At 28.9% G+C, this 22,373-nt stretch overlaps 1 protein-coding gene across 3 annotated transcripts in view; it reads right to left on the reverse strand.

Annotated features, from left to right (window-relative positions):
- Positions 1-21,461, reverse strand: part of Pka-R2 (cAMP-dependent protein kinase type II regulatory subunit) — a 73,467-nt gene extending 52,006 nt beyond the window's left edge. For 2 of the 3 annotated variants that reach the window (XM_065513367.1, XM_065513365.1), the window contains exons 1-2: positions 21,364-21,461; positions 18,841-19,095 (exon numbers count right to left, since the gene is read on the reverse strand). The gene's annotated coding sequence lies outside the window, so the exon portion shown is untranslated. Of the gene's footprint in view, positions 1-18,840; positions 19,096-19,580; positions 19,603-21,363 lie in introns of those variants that run through there. The other variant, XM_065513366.1, reaches the window with a different exon arrangement.
- Positions 21,462-22,373: the final 912 nt, after the last annotated feature.

Consider the following 22,373-nt stretch of genomic DNA (forward strand, 5'->3'; position numbering starts at 1 on the left):
AGTCTGAAGTAGATTCTAGTTAGCGAAATATTCTACTGGTACATACTCATGTGTACAACTTTATAAGATAGAGTAGCGATAGGTACAAATTGTTTAAATATACATATGTATATAAATTGGTACTTAATATGTGTGTAATTTAAAGCAGGAAAGGTGTATTTTTTCATTCAACATTCTACACACATGTTCATAATGATAAGTACACCATATGTATGAATACAAACAACAAACAAAAACCAAATATGTAATGGCTTAAAAGTCTAATAAAATTAATACTCACTACTTATACATTGGCATTTTAACTCATTATTTTAACCCCGATTAACAACTACAACCGACCCACGTTTATACACTGAACAAAAAAACCTAGCAAATGTATTCGTCAATTTTAGAAAGAACAAGTAAGAGAACTATAGTCGGCTGTGCCGAATCTTATATACCCTTCACCAAATTATACTTTAAAATAAAAATGTTTAATATTTCTAGGTAAACAAAATTTAAATTTTTTATTTAAAAAAATTGTATGTCAAATATTGTTTTAAATAAAAAATTAAAATTTTTTTTAAATTTTGTTTACCTAAAATTCGAGGAGAGCTTCTGATCATTGTCCTGCTGAAACTCCCATCTGAAGAGCTTTGCAATATATTTACGTAGTCCAGGGAGCATATTTTGTTCTTTATCCAAAATATTGGACCCACACCAGAAGAGGAGAAACACCGCCATATCATGATGGATCCACCGCCTTGTTTTACGGTCTTCTTGGTGTATTGTGGATCTTCTGATCACAGCCCAAGAAGATCGTAAAACATGGCGGTGGATCCATCATGAAATGTGGGTGTTTCTCCTCTTCTGTTTTCGGTCCAATATATTGGATTAAGAACAAAATATGGATCAGTTTATCAAGAATGCCACCACTGCAATACGTTTCCTGAGCACTGCCCAACTAGTAAGATACAATTGGTGGCCCGAAATTTGACACTAGCTCAAATATCAGTCTTTTAACCAACGATCTTCTACCCGCTTTGGGTTTTAAACCACAGCCACCACGTGTTCACCTAACTGACCTCTTTTCATTAAAACCGGTTAACCGACTTATAAAAACCAGTTTTTCAAAAATCCGGAATGTTAAAGAAACCCGAAACCGATCGAGTTTACAAAGATGAAAAAACCGGTTGACCGTTTTCGGTTTTGGATACTCTAGTTATAATACTTTAATCTTCATTTGACTAATCTATAAAAAGGTAGATGATTTTAAATCAAAAAATCATTTATATTTTCGCCAACAGTCCAGGAATTTGAAAAGTTTTGAGAAGGTTTTAAATATATATTTGGGTTTTAATAATTTATGTAGTTCTATAAAAGCAATAGTTTTACCTCCAAAACTACAATACATATTTCCAGTTTTTAGCTTTTAAATGTTATTATTAAACATACTTACATACATACATCCATATGAATATTTAAAAATAATAATAATAATATTAGATTTCATGTACTACGTAGGTTTCATTGATTTTTTTTCGTTGGTTTTACTCCAAAAAAAAAACATTATTTTAGTATTCCAAATAATTAAGGTCAAATGTATGTACATAAGTATAAGTTTATATGTAAACTACCACTTGACTTATTTTTGTAAGTACGTAAAAATATAACAACTTTTATGAATAACAACAATTTACGTAGTTAAAAAATTTCAAATTTAAATTCAAATACACATATCATACAAGTACCTACTACTACACACAGAAGTAGTTATATTCAAAGCCGTTATAATAACATTGGTGCTATTTTGCGATTATTTTATTGTGGAAGTTGTCATTTTGAATCAAGAGTCCCCGTCCACGTTTAACTACCAAAAACAAGTATAAATATTGGGGGGGATGCGAAAACAAAACGTAGTAAAATTTAAGAACTTAACTTCTTAACTGTCAATTTATTTAACATAAACTAATAATGTCAAACAATTTGAGTATTTGGAAGGAATAGCTTCCTTTTAAACCAATATAAGCAACATTTAAAAACACTGAGAAAATTAATTGTTGTCTTTGATCCATCTAACCAATGACTGAAGTTAAAACAAGTAAACTTAAATTTCTGCTAGTTACATTTCAAACAGCGCCACCCTAATGTACAGTGACATTCAATGAATAAGATAAACTAACAATATTTTATTTACTTTCAGTTATAGGCAGACAACAAGCTACAAAAAATATTAGCAGTCTTAATTAAATGAATTAAATACACTTTATGGCAAATAATGCTCTTTTAACTGACCTTCGATTATAAAAATAAAATTAAAATTGGTCGGTGGTATTTCTTTCTCAGTGGCTTCACCATTAAAACAACAAAAATGTATTGAATTTATTGAAAATACTAAATAAATAAGAAATGTACTCTTGAATGCGTGTGTTGTTTATGAAGGTTGACGAAACGTTCGTTATCATTTCACAGTTACACATTTACGAATTTGCCAAATAGTCCAAATAAGACAATGCTGGTTGTTACCAATAATTATGCCTAATTTGTAGTGTGCAAAAAGTATTTATTTATCTCCAAAAAGACTTTGAATCAAGTGGATTCAATTGCTATGCCAAATCTTATACAGCCTTCTTCAAATTATACTATAATATTAAGATTAACAAGTTAGAGAGCTATATTTTCGGTTGTGCCAAATCTTATATATCACAAATATTTTTCGGTAAAAAAATTATTATTTTTTTTAAAATTTCATTTCAAAATTTAAAAAAAAAAAATTTTTTTAATTTTTTAGAGAAAAAAATTCTATGCCAAAAAATTTTAAGTAAAAACAAGTAAAATTTGATTTTTTTTCCAGTTGTTTTTTTCATTTTTTGGAAAAAAAATTTTGTTTTTTCAATTTTTTTTTCCGATTTTGACCCATTGTTGGTCCATCTTACTATGGTCTTATATACGTTGTTGCAAATGTCTTTAAAATATCTATCATTAGATATCCATATTGTCTATATTAATGTCTTAGTAATCCAGATATGTCAAAAATAGGTAAAAAAATCGAGGTTGTCTTGGTTTTTTCCTCATATCTCAGCCATTTGTGGACCGATTTTGCTGATTTTAAATAGCAAAATTCTCGAAAGCATGTCTGACAGAATTATTGAAGATTTGGATCCCGAAGATATCTGTGGTCTTCAGAAAATTGATTTCAACAGACAGACGGACATGGCTTAATCGACTCCGCTATCTATAAGGATCCAGAATATATATAGTTTATAGGGTCGGAAAATTATATTGTGGAAATTACAAACGGAATGACAAACTTATATATAATCTCCTCAAGAAGGTGAAGGGTATAAAAATTGTATGCCAAAAATTTTAACAAAATTAAATTTCTTTTAAATTTATTAGTGAACAAAATTTTATGACAAACTATTTTTTTTTGGTGAAATTACAAACTTATGGTGAAGGATAAAAAAACTATTTTTTGGTTAAACACTACTTTTCCCGAAATTGACCCATTGTCGGTCTAAATTAATGCGTTATACCCGCCGTTGGAAAGGTCTTTAAAATACCTTTCATTGTCTATGAATGTAAAGGAATTAGTAATCTAGATATTGGTCAAACAATCATGGTAAACGTGAATGTTTGCTTATATGATTTTAAATATCAAACAAAACAGGAATATACCGGATATATTGATGTATCAATGATGTTTGTAAGTTATTTGGGGGCTTCAACAGACGGTTATATTGATATCGCTATATCAACTTTGCTATCTATAACGACCACAGAATTAAAAATGTAGAAATTACAACTAACTCAAAAGAACTAATCATCTTTTGTGGCGAAGAACGATTCAAGCCAATTTCGGATACTCTGTTCCAAAGTGAAGCGTATCCCAGAGAGATCGTTCTGCATCGATCAAAGCAAATAATAGTCGGAGCGGACACGGTCTGGAATATAAATTGGGTGAGGCAAAACTTCCCAACCACTTCATTCTAAATAGTTTTCAACAGGTAATGCAACATGTGGCCTAGCGTTGTCATAATGGAATATTACGGTTTCATGTCTGGCCGCATACTCTGGGCGTTTTCCGGCAAATGATCGCTTCAAACGAATTAGTTGCGTTCGGTACAGGTTCGCTGTGAATGTATGGCCAGATTTCAGAAGCTCATAATAGATAGGATCCTTATGCTGCCACCAAATACAGAGCATTACCTTAGAGCCATGGATATTTGGCTTTGGTGTCGATTCGACTGGTTGGCCGGGCTTCATATACGATCTCTTACGCTTCGGGTTATCGTAATGGATCCATTTTCCATCGCAAGTAATAATTTTATGCACAAATGATTTGCTTTATAGCGTTCAAGCATATTTTCGGACATGCAAAATCGTCTTTCAAGGTCTCTCGGATTCAATTCGTTTGGTACAATTTCTCAGCTTTATGATGAATTCTGCTGCTCGCAAAGGTTTTGAAATTGCTTATTTAGTAGTATGACATATAAGTTATTAAACCGCGTTAAAAAGATACGTCAAGTTATACACCCAATCTTTGCCACTCATGCAGAAGGCTATAAGTAGCACGCCTCTAAATTTAGCTATAACTCAACACATTTAAGAAAATTCCTTCAAGAAAAATAAAAACGGTTTGGTTTTAAGCCTTTGCATGAATTTAGAAGTTTATGACTTGTGTCTGCTAGAAATTTTATTAAAAAAAAAGTTAAATATTTAAAAAGCAATAAAAAAAAGAAACCACCGACATATTAAAATTTAATTTGTGGCCAAATGTAAATAAATTTTAATACAGTTAGACAGTATCCATGTTTTATATAATGTGTTGGAGTCCTAATCATGATTTACTCGCATGACGTTGCTTTTAACCTCATAAATGGAGGAGTGTTTGTGTGCAGATATTTGTGTGTATAGATGTGGCATATGTATACCCTGCAGTTCTAAAACTAGCCATTGACAACCATAATTTTTTTTAATAGCAACAATGTATCTAGGACAAAATATTAAAATCTTTCTAAAAAAAAATTAATTTAAAATGAAAAATACTGCTACTGTTAGAATTAATTTATATATACGGAGAACTAACTAGCGACTGGTAGTGCACAAAGTGGATATTGATCTGCCAGGTTGTTTAGTAGCTATAGAATTCGTTACATATACAGCAGGGTAGTACCTATGACAGCATTTGAGACATGCCATGCTATTCATAGATATCGTTGTCGTTTATATTTACCTTCCTAATCGTGTTTCTAACTAAGTTATTGCATTGGACAAGTTCCACTTAAATATTCTAGATTTTTATGTTACTTTTTGTCACAATTCTAACTTAATAACAAAATCCTTAGGTAAGGAAATTTCAAAAGACATACATTCTTATACATATGTATGTCTATTATATGTAGAGGTATAAAAATATCCTTTTGAACACATTTACAATTGCAAGTAATCCATAAACTACATTCATACATATATCGTTAGCTTAGTGTGCAAAAGTGCTAAGTCCACATTTTTGAAAATACAAATTTTAATACAAAACGTTTTATTTTGCCAAAATAAATTATTATCACAGTCAAATGGAATTGAGTGTAAATACGTTATTAAATATATAATAATAACAACAAACTTATTTTAATTAACAGTTTAATTATTACTCGTAATTACCTACAAATTTTAAGGAAATATTTGATCATTTGAAATTTACTACTGATGCCAACTTTGAGAGCAACTTTAGTGACAATAGAGGCTTTAAATCCAACAACAATACAAATAAAGAAAACAAGTAAGAGAGCTATAATCGGCTGTACCGAATCATATATACCCTTCCCCAAATTAACCTTCAAAATACAAATTTTAAATCTTTTTAGGTAAACAAAATATTTTTATTTCAAATTTTATTTTAAAAAAACATTTTCTTTTATTTATTTTGGTGAAAAAAAATCGGGTTAAAAAATATTTTCCCAGATTTTGACACATTGTAGGTCCAACTTATAGTATTATATACATCGTTGCAATATACTTTGAAATATCTATCATTAGATATCCATATTGTCTAAATTAATGACTTAGTAATCTAGATAAAGATAGAAAATATTCCAAAAATCGAGATTGTCCCGGGTTTTTCCTTATATCTCAGCCATTTGTGGGCCGATTTTCTCGATTTTAAATAGTAACCGAGCCGGAAGAATTCCTGATATATTGATGTATTAACAATCATGTTTATAAGTTATTTGGGGTCTACGGAAAGTTGATTTCAACATACAGGCGCATATGACTACATCGACTTCGCTATCTATAACGATCCAGAATATATATACTTTGTTGGATCGCAAATGAAAAATTTTGAAATTATAAACGGATTACAAACTTAAACTTAGTCATGCTGCAGGGTATACAAATATTTAGAACGTTTTGTAAAATTTGTGAAAAGGGACATATAACATTTTCACGCTAAACTAACAATATTGAACTAGGTTTGTAATTTTTTTTATTTTTATTTTTTTTTATAACTTTATCGCCCAAACTGTTTAGAATCATATTAATCGGAAAAAATTGTCTCTTTCGGAACGAATTAAACATTAATTTTTCATAGTCGAACCTCTTATATTATTTAATAAAAGCGTAGACATTATTGAATTTGACCGATTAAAATCATAAGTGTATAAACCTTTAAAAAACGTTGGATCAGTATTGGACAATCAAAAATATTGAACACCTATTTTCATATTAAAAAATTCCCGGGAATGCGAACATCCAGATCAAGTTACAATACCATGATCATATTATGGTTGAACCCAACCATAATATGATTGAACCCAACCATAATAAGATTGAATCCAACCATAATATGGTTGTATCAATATTATGGTTGATCTCAACCATAATATGGTTGATCTCAACCATAATAAGATTGAATCCAACCATAATATGGTTGTATCAATATTATGGTTGATCTCAACCATAATATGGTTGATCTCAACCATAATATGGTTGATTTCAACCATAATATGGTTGATCTCACCCATAATATGGTTGATCTCAACCATAATATGGTTGATCTCAACCATAAAATCATTATGAGCTCATTATGAGCTCATCCATAATCATTATGAGCTCAACCATAATATGGTTGTATCAACCATAATATGGTTGTATCAACCATAATATGGTTGTATCAACCATAATATGGTTGTATCAACCATAATATGGTTGTATCAACAATAATATGGTTGTATCAACAATAATATGGTTGTATCATCCATAATATGGTTGATCTGAGACCATATTATGGTTGATCTGAGACCATATTATGGTTGATCTGAGACCATATTATGGTTGATACAACCATATTATGGTTGAGCTCATAATGATTTCAGATCAATCATATTATAAATATTGTGAACGTATTAAATATGATCTAGAACCGCGATCGGCAGACATATACTACTACATTTTGCACTTGTATAAGTGTATGAGCGAAAAAACAAGAAATGAGAAATAGTTGTACTCTCATCTTCACTACAAAACAGGAATGGAAAACTGAACATGTTAACTAACCTATTTGTCTAGCAATTATTGTGTATTAAAAAATAATAATTTACAAGAAACTTCTAAAAACCCAATTAAGCATCTAAAGGTGAGAGAAAAAATATTTAAAATAGTTTATAATTCTAAAAACTACTTAATATGTAGTGTAGATGCTAAATAAGGTACAACAATAATATGAATTATCCACCTCTGCATTAACATTTATTCATAAACAAAACCAAGAAACGAGCGACAACACAACCTTCTTCTGTGACAACTCATATGAGACTGAATTGTGTTTTCTATGCGTGTGAGAAGTCTGTGTAACTTTAGTAACGCCCACAATGCACAGTGCATAGGAGTTGCCGATCCCGGATCTAGAACATTGTTGTAGAAAACAAGTTACTATTGAAATAAATTGTATTTAATCATATAGTCGTTTGTGACAAACATTGATAAATGCTAGAAAACTTTTAATATAAAAAATGTCTCAACAAATTCTATAATGAAAGACTTGTTACAGGAATAATCGAATATTTTCATTCGAACACTTAATCTACAGCACAAATGAAAGTGTACGGTGCAGCTATTTGGGTCGCTTTGTAAAGACAGTTTTAGTTTATAAATACTCCTGAGTATTATTTGCACAACTGTTGTATGTTATTGTTGGTAAGAAGTAAATCGAATAAAGCAATGATATTTATTAGTAAGAACAACAATATTGTTTTAGTAAATAGTTAATGCAAATAAATGGCTGTTATATGGATATATTTACCAATGTAGAAAAATGTGACTGGTTCTAAAATACCCTTAGACAAATACGTAATGGTACCAGGTTTTTTGGTTTGACTTGCACAAATCACAAGCCAACTAGTTGAAGCCTTTCAACTCTTTAAATTCAAATAAATAATTAAAAAATTCTCATAGATTTTGAGAACGTAACTTGCATTTTAGTTTGCCACCCTGTTATAATATCATTTATAAATTCTACAAACATTTAGCATTAATTAAAGTCAATTGAATTGATTTTTGCATTACAATAATATCTTTAACTATATGTTTGAGTGCATGTGTTTGTGTTGGATATCTGTGGGTTTGTTAAGTGGTGTCCATTTTTTCTCCATAGTGATTCTGCAAATACCTCTTCTGTTCAAATGTAATGAGTTCAATATGTATGTTTGCATAAGGATATATTTAATTATTTGTTTGTATGCATTTAGTTTAAGTAACCACAAGAGTGAATGCGGGAGTGTAACTGACATAGAAATCAATTAAACGTTAAGTGCTGTAAGTATTTGTAAAAAGGGGTCCTTCGCAGGATTTAATGACAATAGGATTTTCTTATGCTTAATATCAAATAAGCAGTAGATTATATATAATAGTGCCGCTAGCTCCAGGGGGTTACTACTGTAATTCGAAATGTAAAAAAAAAAACAAATCTTAGTACTGAGTAATCTCTCTAGTTGTTCTAGTGCATATTTAATTATACACACGCAGAGAAAAAATATAGTTGTAAATGTTATCTGTAACCATTTCAAAATGTTTACAAGTTTTTTTAATCACTGTAATTATTTATATGATTGCGATAACCATAATATGTTAAAATTGCAATCATATATGTATATGATTGTAGCAAATATGTTTATGGCAATCATGTTCATGTTCATGATTAATCATTATATCATAATATGAGGTAAATCCTTCATCATGAAAATGTTTGTCACAAACATTTACTTAATTAGTACGATCATATACATATGTACATATATGAATGATGCAATCATAATATGATTGCTACAATCATATGAATCGTAACTTTACCATATTATGGTTACCGCAATCATGGTTTCATTAAACATATACAACTACATTTTTTTCTCTGCGTGCAGCATTTAATATTTCAATTTGAACCAACTTCATACATAGATAATAAGTTTTAAGAACATCTAGATAGGATTGTTGAAACCATATTTAGTAATATTGGTACTTAAATATTCATTCAAACTCAAATCAAAGGTTTTTTTTTCGAGAAATTAGATTGACTTCCTCTCATATATATTCATATCTCTGATATATTGATTCCTTTGTGTAATAACTCTTGGCCATTTTCGTGTACATATTGACAAGGTCTGCCACCTGATTTGCTTCGTTATTATTTTCAAACCTTTTTATCTACAGCTTTCGAGGAATCTGTAGCTGTCCCGAATTTTATCTATCTACCGCCAATAAAATACTGGCACCGATTCTTGACCATTTTATATAATAACATTTGTTTGCATCACCCGATTTGGTAAATTTAACCTTGCTAGATTCATTCATACATTCAAATGTTATCGGGAACAAAACATATGAACAAATTTTTACCACTTTTATGGAAAGAATTTTTTAAAACAAATTTATATTGTGCACATGTAGAGAAAATAACCTTTTAAACCATATATGTTTCATCAATATTAGTGGACAATAACATACTTAAAAGTGTACCACAAAAAATCGTGTGGCCTATTTATATATAAGATTCTGGATCGTTATTTATAGCGAAATCGATATAGCCATGTCCGTCTATCCGTCTGTATGTTGAAATGAACTTTCCGTAGCCCACAAATAACTTAAAAACATGATCGGGAATTGTTCCGGCTCGGTTACTATTTAAAATCGAGAAAATTGGCCCACAAATGGCTGAGATATAAGGAAAAAACCGGCACAACCTCGATTTTTGTCTTATTTTTATCTATATCTGGATTACTAAGTCATTAATATAGACAATATTGATATCTAATGATAGATATTTCGAAGTCCATTGCAACGACTAGGGTTCCTAGGCGGGAAAAATTTCCCGGGAATATTTTTTTTGTTAATTTTCGTTTAATTTCTTTATAAGTTTTCTTCTAAAAGTTACAATATTCAGATACGTTTCGATGGCCAAATTTGTTGCTAATTGAATTATTCTATTATATCATAGATGTTTTCGGTTCTAACAATAGATAGTCTGTTGGCAAAGAAGTATAACCGAATTTTTTTCACTCAACTCAAGCCACAGCAGAAAAATTTGGTTATTAAGAATGAATCAAATATAAGGTTTATGCTCTTAAACGAATTATTAAGATGTCTAATATTACATATTTTAGGGATATTCAAATTTGTTTATCTACAATCAGATTTGAAAAATTTCTCTAACTACGTATGTTTTGTAGATTTAACATGGTCGAAATTCTTAAGTTTTTTAATTAAATAATGAATTTATTGATTTCATACTGATTAAAACTACGACTGTGACAATACCGATCAAATGCCACTATTAAATCAGAAACCCTTATAAAGGCTGGACCAACAACCAAATATAGTTTTAAAATCCTTGTAAAATTATAAGTCAATTTATTCGAAAAAAATGTTCTGGTTTTTGGTTTAATTTAGTGCTAAAAATTTCCCGGGAATGAAACGATTTTTTAATTTCCTCCCGGGAAAGAAAAAAGTCCGGGAAATTAGGAATCCTAGCAACGACGTATATAAGGCTATAGTAAGTTGGACATACAATGGATCAAAATCGGGAAAAGTATTTTTTTTTTTCAACAAAAATATTTTTTGTCATAATTTTTTTTTCACTAATGAATTTAAAAAATAAAAAAAAAATTTTAAAAAAATTTTTAAAAAAAAATTTAAAAATATATAAAAATTAAAATTAAAAAACAAATTTCGAAAAAAAAATTATTTTTGTTTTATCTAAAACTATTTAAAATATAATTTGGTGAAGGGTATATAAGATTCGGCACAGCCGACTACAGCTCTTTTACTAGTTTTAATTGATTTTAAACTTTGGACGAATGTTTTTTGATTAGACCGATTTTAGCCATTTTCAATACCAAACATTTCAACGAAGAAAATTAGTGGAAAATTGTATATCCCTATGACGGATGGACGTATCGTTTTTGAATTTTATAAGAAATATTTCGATGGTTTACAAACGGAATGTCAAAATCAATATACCATCCATACCCCCATCTTTGTGGGAGGATATTTGAGTTTTTCATGTAAAAAAGTAACGGTTATGGATATGAAAGCGTTTTACAATATTTTTTTTTATGTTTTCCATATGTATGTAATGTTTTAGAAATAGTTTATATTAAAAAACAAGATAAAACAAAAAGCCAACATATTTGAAAACTCACTTCAATTAAGTTTTGCAAACAATAAACACTTTAAAGCCCACACTAATAGAAATAAACTTAATTTAATACATTTTAAAATATATTTACATTTGAAAACAAATCTCGTTTTTTTTTAACGTAAAAACATGATTGTTGGTTTTTGCTACTGTTATCAATAAATATGTATGTATGTATGTACATGAGTATGTAAGTATTGTATGTTTAGTATCTGCAGTAGAGAGAAGTAACTGCTCTACAAGTGATTGAGAGATACAATATAGTTAATGTAAGATACGCATATATTGCGTTGGGGTAAGTAAGTAGATAGACATAAATCTATAGAAAACAAGATATTTTTTTTTTCATTTAAAGAGATAAATTGTATTAATGTGAGATTTTATAAATGCGAGTACAAATGTATGTAACGAATTACTTATTAGAGTATCTATGGATGTATGTAAGTATGTAATAATCGTATGTATGAGAGTATGAATATTGATATCGTGTACATACAACATTTTATCTACATCTGAAGTTGTAATCATAGAAATAATTTTGTTACGAATTCGTTTTTTTAAAAACCCTATAACCAACACGTGTTATTCTACATATTTAAACAATTTGGTTATTAATAACAATTAGAAAGTTTTCATTCAATTTAAAATTTTGATTTGTAAGTAATGTTCAAATTTAATTTTAGAAATATTACAAAAATAAACGCTTTTTTTATATAGATACTCCTAGAATAATCTTATCGTTATACAGTCTAGTGTGTAGAGCATATCTTAACCGGTTCTAACCAACCAAAATTCACTTTTTGCTTATTCTTTAAATTCTTATAAAATGTTTTATATAAAATTGGACTTTTTTTTCTAATCTGTTTTTATACTAAATATTTTACTTATTCCCTGTTGCTTTTAAACGCATTTTGTTTTTATTCTAGTATTTTATCTCTGATTTTCTTTGTTGCTGTTTCGTTTGTCAGCAGATAAGTAAGTAACAGACTACTAGATAAATGTTACACAAAAAGAGAATTTTTTTTATTATGTGTTTATTTTTGTATTTTGTATAAAAAAGGGAAACTTTATAGTGAATAATATTAATAAGTACATAGAGTTAGTTAGTTTATCATTTTAATTTTGTTGATGAGTACAGCCTCATATGTACATTAAGTGTATTCAATTTAATAATATTTACGATGGTCATATAAAGAATTATCAGTTCAGTTGTGCCACAATATCGCCTTATCAAAGACTGCTTGCTCGTAAATGCTAAAAATAATAATTAAAAACAAATTGTAGGTTACAGAAGTCGGCAAACGTTTTCATTTCATTTGTATTTATACTCCTACCCTTCACCATGAGTGGTACCGGTTTAAGTTTGTCATTCCGTTTGTAATTTAAACATTTCTCAAAAAATTTATATATTCTGGATGGTTATAAACAGAGTAGTCGATAGAGCCATGTCTTTCAGTCCTTTTGTCTGTTGAAATCATCTTCACGCCCTCAAAATAACTTACATACATGATTGATAGATCAATATATCCGATATAGATTATATTTAAAATCAGCCCACAAATTTCTGAGTTATTAGCAAAAAACCATGACTGCCTCGATTTCTGATCAATATATATCTGGATAACTAAGTCTTTAACATAGATAATATGGATATCTAATGATAAATGTAATGTAAACACATACAAATTGTGACCTACAATGGGTCAACAATTTTAACCCGAATTGTTTTATCAGCAAAACATTTTTTATTACAAAAATTTGCTGGTGAACAAATATTTGTTTTAAAGTATACTCTGTTGAAGGGTATATAAGATTCGGCTCTGCTGATTATATTTTGTTATTTCCATATTTAATACCGACTTTGTGTGCGTGCGTTTAAAAGCGCGCTAAATATTTTTGAATGTCAATACACCCTCTAGGAAATGAACATAGCCAAGTCCGTGACTTTTTGAATGAAACACTGGTTTTCGGATAAAAAAATTATTTTATTTTTCAACATAGTCGCCTTTGAGCTCTATGCAATGAGCCATGTGAGATGCCTATGGCCCCCACAATCTTTCGCACTTTCAATCTCCGATCAGTCGACACCATATCGTGATTTTTTTCAATTGCTTCGGGTGTAGAGCCTCAACTGGACGTCCAGAACATTCGGTATCTTCCGTGCTTGTACGGCCACTATGAAATTCAGTAAACCTCTGTTTTACCATTGAAATTGATGGTGCAGAGTTCCCAAAGTATTTATCAAGCTTAGCCTTTATTTGAGTGATGGTTTTATTCCGTTAAAAAAATTGAATAGACGAAATTGACTTTTTTCCAATTTCTCCTCAAGGCACGCGGTAGCCTACTATCAATGACTGTCAAACACAAAATAAATAACGCAGCTTCTTCAAATTTTGACAGGATTCAACTGAAAGATGCCTGTTAGCAGGAGCTGTGTTGCCCTTTTATTTCTTCTAAGTTAAATTAATTTCTGGCGCTAAGACCCTTTTCACACTAGGCAATTTAGTTGCGCAAGTCTCTTGTGTTTGTAGGTGCCAGAGGTAATGTCGAGTTAAGGAGAAGAAAATTTAGCATGCTGTTTTCTTGTTGGGCAAGAGACTTGCGCAACTAAATTGCCTAGTGTGAAAGGGGTCTAATATCAAAAATTATATGGATATGTACAATCAAAATATGCGATTGGCAGCAAATCACTACTATTCTGTTTTATCTGTTCTGAAATAATACATTCATTTTAAGAAAAAAAGAAATTCCAGAAATTTTCAAAAGAAATATTCCTTGGAATTAACGCAAACATTTTCCCGATTAGGAATCTCACTGAATATTTATTTTCAGTATGGAAAGTTTCATAGATTTATCTTAACATTAATGTCAAATATTTAACAATATTTGGCATAATATTAAGAAGTAATTAATTAATATTGACAAGTAATAAATTAATAAATTTTGATGTTTCATATAAAATGTGGAACTTTTCCATAATTCTATTAAATACAATGGTTATCAATCATTTGTTATCAAGAAATCGAGAAATATTGGAAAACCCGCAAACTTGAGCAATATTTGGCGGTAGGTTTTTGTATATTTATTTTCCCTAAAATTAAATATCTTTGTTAAAAATTTATTTAGTTTTTCTTTAAATTTTCTCAAGGAGTATTGTTTGTTATTAGGTTGCAAATTAAAAGTTTAATATTTGCTTTATGCTAAAAATAAAATAAATACTCAATATCAATTATAATAATTTAATATTAAATGAAATTGGCAAATTCTTCATCCCCTTCACGAATTTGGCAAAAGTTTATTTTATTTATTTATTTACTTAATACATGCATACATGCATGTATGATTATTATTTGGATTTCGTTGTTGGGTCGCTATTGCCCAACTTAATATCTATGTTTGTTTGTATGTATGTACATACATATATATTTATTAATATTTAACGCAAGTGTAGATGGGTCTGTCAGTGTAGGCATACATACATATTAAGATGACCCATTTTAAAAACATCTAATATTATATCAAAATATTTATTATATTGTTTTTTAGTACTTTCCAAAAATGACATATTTGTCCTCTGATCTTGTTTATATGTAAACTCTCCAAGTTTCACAAAACTAGCTAGACTTTCAACATAGTTGGAAACATCGGAAACACCGTTTTTGGGGCCATCCTAATAAACATAAATATTAATATACATATGGACATACACATGCTATAATCATATTATTATTATTATTATGAATCAGTATGACGTTTGTCTGATATGTTTTATTACTATTGTTATTGTTGCTGCAGCTGATGTTGTTATTATTATTTTTGTATATTTAACCCAATGAGACTACGTAAATGTAGAATATTTTATATTCTTACTTATATTTATGATAAAATGAAATGAAACAATCATAAAAACGAAAAGATATGAAATAGGAGCCAAATAAAGCAAATATAGTATATCAGAAATACATAAATAGATTTTACTATGTTTAGTTTCACTTTTTTTAACTAAAATTGCAGCGAGGTTGGGTCAATAAGACCGCAACTGCGCCGGTTAACAAGCATCTGTCAGATCTGTCAGTTGACTCCTTTCAATGTTTGAACAAGCTTGTGTTTGGCAGCCATTGATAGCAGACTACCTCGTGACTTGAGGAGAAATTGGAAAAAAGTGAATTTCGTCTGTTCGTTAAGCATTATTTTTTTGCGGAAAAATCAAACAAACTCAAATTAAGCTAAGTTTGATAAATAAGTACTATGGGAACTCTGCACCATCAATTTCAATGGTAAAAACGTTGTTTACGGAATTTCGTTATGGCCGTGCAAGCTCGAAAGATGCCGAACATTCTGGACGTCGAATTGTAGTCTCTACACATTAAACAATTAAAAAACAAGTAAGAAAGTATGGTCGGTCAAGCCCGACCATATAATACCCTACACTAAGTAAAAGAGCAAAAACATTTTTCTTTTACAATTTCAATAATTTATATTTTTGAGTGATTTTCGGAAGTGGGCCTTATATGGGGGCTATGACCAATTATGGACCGATCTCCATGGAATTAAATCGTGTGATTGATGTCTATATTAAAATCAACTATATGTGATTTTCGGAAGCGGGTCGCTATGACTAGTTATGGACCGATCATAACAAAATTTGGTGACATGAATTTTGTATATATAAAACTTATTTGGTGCGCAATTTGTGAAGATACATTTATAAATTAAACATTTATGACCGATAAAGTCCAATTTCGGAAGGACATTTGTATGGGGGCTAGGTGAAATAATGGAGCGTTTTCAGCCGGTTTCAATAGGCTTGGTCCTTGGACCGTAAAAATAATATGTATCAAATTTGATCGACATATCTTAAAAATTGCGACCTGTACTCTGCGAACAAGTTTTACATGGACAACCAGACGGACGGACATCGTTTAATCGACTCAGAATGTGATTCTAAGTCGATCGGTATACTTTAAAGTGGGTGTTAGACTAATATTTTTGGGCGTTACAAACATCTGCACAAACGCATTATACCCTCCCCACTATGGTGGTGTAGGGTATAAAAACACTATATGGTGTTGGCCAATCGGAGATGGAAAGTGAGAAAGATTGTGGAAGCCATAGGTATCTCACATGGCTCAGTTGTTTCAATTTTGAATGATCACTTGGTTATGAGTATGATTACGGTAAGAAGGCTGCCGCGTTTGCTCACAATCGGGTGCACAAAAGGGTACACATGTACAGTTTTCATGGAAAGAATCCATGAATTAGACTACGAAATGCTCGCTCCTCCGTCCTAATCTCCGCATCTTGCGCCGAGTGACTATTTCTTGTTTCCAAACTTCAAGAAATATCTTGGCGAAAAGAGCTTTAACTAACCTATGAAAAAATACCTATTTTTATGACCTCGAATATCTTTATTTTTGGAAGGGATACAAAAATTTGAGATACATTGGACAAAGTGCATAGAGCTCAAAGGAGACTATCTTGGAAAATAAAATCAATATTTATCCAAAAACCAGTGTTTCATTCAAAAAGCCACGGACTTTTTGACCCACCAGGAAACTATCGGAAATTCGATTCTTAAATGAATCGATTATATCCATAGATTTTTTTCGACACACGCGGCATAAAAAGAATTTTTATTTAAACCAGGTCGATAGCATTTTATTAACTATAACCCCCGTTTTCTAAATCTCTGATTATAGTTTTTCGAAACGATATACATACTTCCAATTAATATAATTTTTTGTATGAGAACAGTCAGTACGTCACGATAAAAAATAACCATAGATTGAGAAAATGTGGATAACCCCCAGTAACACGAAGTCTGGTTATGTGTTAACAAATAGTTATACTGACAGTTTTCATACAGTTTTCGTGTTAATGGGGGTTAGAATATGAAGTGGAAGTGAGAACTAAATAAGACCTTTTAGAAGACATATTTACACCTTTCTTTTACCCCAGGTTTCTTTTGAATCACTGTGAGTCAGGAATGGAAATTCAAATATTTTTTCGGTATCAAATTAATATTCCAATAGTACAGTTTTTCATCCTCAGAGTACCTTTTTAAACAGCTGGGATATGTAGTGATATTTGTATATCACTCATACGTTATGGTGGTGGTTGTATGGGCATTTGTATTTGTTAATTTAATCCTCTACACATAGATAATTATAATAACACATACTAATGTTTAATTAGCATTTTATTTAATTATACTAATAATATTCCTGGAAATACCTTGCTTATTAAATAAATATTATCAAAGAATTATTAGATTTAAATACAAAGTTTTCTAATTATAAACGCATATCTTAATACAATTTTTCACCAAAATATTCTTTGGTATTAAAAATCTGAATCATTTGTTCTTCACTATTCAAAATTAAAGTTTGGTGTTTTTCCCATATTTTATATAAAGTCTTTCAAAATGCAATTTTTCACATTCTAGATTTTAAATTTAAATTAGGGCATTCTTTTTGTTGGCATCAATGTTTTTCGGTTGTTTGCTTTTTTCAGAAAAGGCTCTTGTCGGGAATTTCTTTATAAGTTTTCTTCTTAAAGTTATTTGTATTATATCTGCAAAGATTTTGCTATTTATTATCAATCGAATATTTCGATTGTATTCATAGATTTTTTGCAATAGAAAATCAGTTGACACAGAGAATTACTATTTAAAAAATCAAAGCTATAAATTCAGTGAAAAAACTGATAAATTTTTATTTAAACAAAAAATTAAAAATTAACTTTTTCTAGTTAATACAAATTTAAATTTTAAGTTCTTTCCCCCTGTCTATACCAGATAAATTTGTATCATGATAAACGTCAAAATCGTTGTCGGACCTCTTAAATCTTTTAATAAATAAAACGTTATTGAATTTTACCGATTTATTTAAAAAAAAAAAATTGGCTTAATTTAGTATTAAAAATTCCCGGGAACGAGGAACGATTTTCTTTTTTTTTAATATTTCACGTCAATGGAAAAAGTCTGGGAAATTAGGAACCCTAGTTTTTTTCAATTGTTATGATGGTAATATATTCTTAAACATTTTATGCATGTTTTAAATATGCAAACATAAAATATTCAAAACAACTAGATGGTTAAATTATCATTTAATAGAAATCTATATTAAAAAACACAATTTTAATTGAAATACTTGAGTAAATGGAAAACTTACCCTCTTAAAACTTGTATTCCCAGTTGATGAAAATGATGAACAAATTCCAATTATGTAGTTGTATTGTTAATGTTGTTTTATTTTCTCAAAAATTTATTTTCACTTTTAATTTTCCTTTTTTTATATTTATCTATTAACGTGTTTTAAATATGTAGAGTGGAAATTTTTAAAGTATTTTTCTAAATTATTTTGTGTTTACTTTGTGTTTTACTTCTTTCTATTTAAGGAATATTTGTAGTTTTAAAAATTTAAGCACTATTCGAATATGTATGTATATATTATTAGATAGATATATTATTAATTATATTATTAATTTTGATTATTATTTAGTCACAGAAGTTTCACTTTTTTGTTACACTTTTCTTAAATGCACCACCGATCGATCAACGATTGATTGAATAAGATTTGTTTTTGTTTGTTTTTTGTTTTTTTTTTTGTGATAATTTAAGAAATCAACAAAAAGAAGCAGAGGAAAGAGATGAATTTATTTGATGTTTATTTTTGTTTTTGTTTAGTGTGTATGTGAGAGTTTAATGTTGTTTCTATTGTTGGATAAATGATGACGACCCTGTTGATGGCTAAAAAATGAACAATGTTGAAAGAATATTTTTTGTTTTTCATAATAACTTGTTGTTTTTGGTTTTTATTATGGAAAATGGCTACACAGACAATTTAAGGGGAAACGAGATGTTTTATATTTTTTTCTCATTTTTCCGTATCTGTTTTTTGTGAATACATACTTTTTTTATTTATTTATAAATTTGAATTAAAAAAAATATATACATATATGTAGGTAAAAAATAGAAAATTTTGTGAGAAAAAAGATTTGCTAAAATCTGTATAAGATTGATATACATATTTATAGTTACAATCAGAATATGTATCAAAAAAAAAAAAAAACTTTTAAAAATTAAAAAAGAAACTGTAAAGATTTAAATGGGTTTTTATTTAAAAATGATTAAAATTACATTAAAAATTAAAGAATTGTGAATTCCCAGTTAAAAATTTTGAAAGTTTTCAAAATTAAGTGCTAGTTAAATATTAGCATATTTTAGGAATGGAGGGTTTTAATAAGTTTTATTTAAAAATTACTGTTTGACATTTATTTATTGCTCGGAAAATAAAAATTATTTTTTGAGTTTTATTTTTTCTTAAAAAATAACTGTTATTTTTAATAGTTTTATTTTTTGCTTAGAAATTTAAAGTTATTTTAAAAAATAGGAGTTTATGTACGAGCTGATTACTATTTTTAAAGTATCTAGGAATTTCAAAATTTTCTTATTCATTCCCATTTAATAGACATTTTCAAATAGGTGTTTATTAGATATTCAAACAAGTTTTAAATATCAAAAAATAAAAAACTTGTAGGTACCTATTCCATGTTTAACATAACTATTTTTATCAGAATCTGTATCTAAATTTGTAAATTTTCGTTTTCTACCATAGTGTAAGCCTAAAATAAAATACGGGAGCCTATTCTATCTTTTAACAAATTTCGATGCAAAAAATGTATTTATTCAATAAAAAATTTTTTACTGCCGGTTAACATACCTACATACAATTTGTTTTTTATTGTACATATGCACCTACCTAGATTGTTGATTTTTTTTTACATAACAAATATTCTTGAAAATAGTTAATAACTTTTCTAAACTCTTAACAATTGTGGTCCGTCCCAGTTAGACAACAAAATTGACAAACAACCCTGATTGATTCATAGGTATGTATGTATGACTCGATTTAACTAACGGTTTACTGTTATAATAAAATACACAAATCGAAAATAAAACATTTTTGGAGGTTATAGCCTTCAGTTTTCATTCATATAGAAATTCAAACAACAACAACAACAACAACGGCACTACATACAAAATACACTTTGCCTTACATACTTAAGTACATAAAAACGTACGTACGTACACCTACTATCAATCAATGACAATTTAAAACAATAAAAATTAAAAATAATTTATTATTAACTTAAATAAAAAAAAAACACAAATAAAATAAAAGAATTAAATATGAAAAAGATATGTGATTAACTTTTGAAGCTCAATTTTTCATTGATCCAAAATCTAAATGATTTTAATTGTCAAAACGACGAACATTAAACACCCCCACTAAATAGCAAAGAACATGATGAAGACACAAAAAAAAGAACAAGAACAACTGCACAGAAAAACCGAACGAACCGTTTTATTATTTCAATAGTTAGTTGAAAAAAAGAATATTGATTGTTTCACGCTTAAGTACAGGAGCAGGTAGTTAGGTACACATTTTTCCAAAAAAAAAAGCTTTTTCACTTCACAACCACATAATATCAATCATCATGTGTTTTTTTGTTTCTTTCTGTTATAATTAAGAAGTTATACATACAAATATCTTTGTAAATACTTTTTTGTTAAAATTTCTTTGTATAATTTTCAATTAAATTGTATACGAATTTAGTTCAAATTTAAATTTCTTTACTCATTTATTAAGTAACCACTCAATATTAAAATATTTTTTTGCAAATACACATACTTTTTTGCTTTTTATTTAATTGATATTCGTAGACGATTACTTTGTAAATGGTACGAATACCGAATCCTAAAAACCACTTCACTCAACGACTTCTCTACGACTGAAAAGTGAAGTAGGTGGATGGCAGTGATGGTAACTTTATCTCATTAAAACCCGCTAAATGTGTGCCAGTCAGTCATCCCTAGAAAATTGATATAAATTTATTTTTTAGAGCAAACATTTGGCGATTAATCGCTAAATAACTATTATTTTAGAACAAAATAGTTTTATTTCTTTCTAAATGTACAAGAAAATAACGGTTTTACAAAATGTTTAATCAAATAAGACTTTTATTTTTTAAATAAGTACAGAAATTTATTTCTCTGCGTTATTTATTTCATTTAAGTATTCAGAATCAACAACTTTTCTGAAAACGAAACGAAATCTAAAGGATACTGTTATAATTTACTGTGTGCTCTGAGTTAGAAAATAAATTGTAATGTTTTATTTGCTCTCATATAATCTTTCCTGCACAGTTCAATACAATTATTTTTTTGTGAATACAAAAATCGCAGAATTACCATCACTGTTCTAAAAGAAAACCCGAATAAATCTAATTGGACAACTGCAGGGTAAAATCAAGCTGAATTCTTATTGGGTGGTGTCAGTTCTACAAAAATAACACATGGTCTTAGCAAATGTCAGAAAACAGGTGAAACGGTTATATCAAGGCGAATATATACAAGGTGGAGTCAGTCAAACAGCTGATAATTTTATTTTCGCTTTTTGGTTTTAACAACTGTCAAAGCTTGTTTTTATATTTAAATATCTACATATTCTAAGCTTATTAACAAAATATTTATTGTTTACATAAATAAGTAAAGCCCTCACTATTCAATTATCTACACTATATTTAGTTTAAATACTTATTTGTTTAATTTTTCATTTTGGTTTTTTAACATATGTTAAGACCAATCGTTGTTTTTTGTAGAACTGACACCACCTTGTATGATTTCGCCTTGGGTTATATG

This window comes from Calliphora vicina, chromosome 5, assembly GCF_958450345.1.
Source record: "Calliphora vicina chromosome 5, idCalVici1.1, whole genome shotgun sequence".
Classification (NCBI taxonomy): domain Eukaryota; kingdom Metazoa; phylum Arthropoda; class Insecta; order Diptera; family Calliphoridae; genus Calliphora; species Calliphora vicina.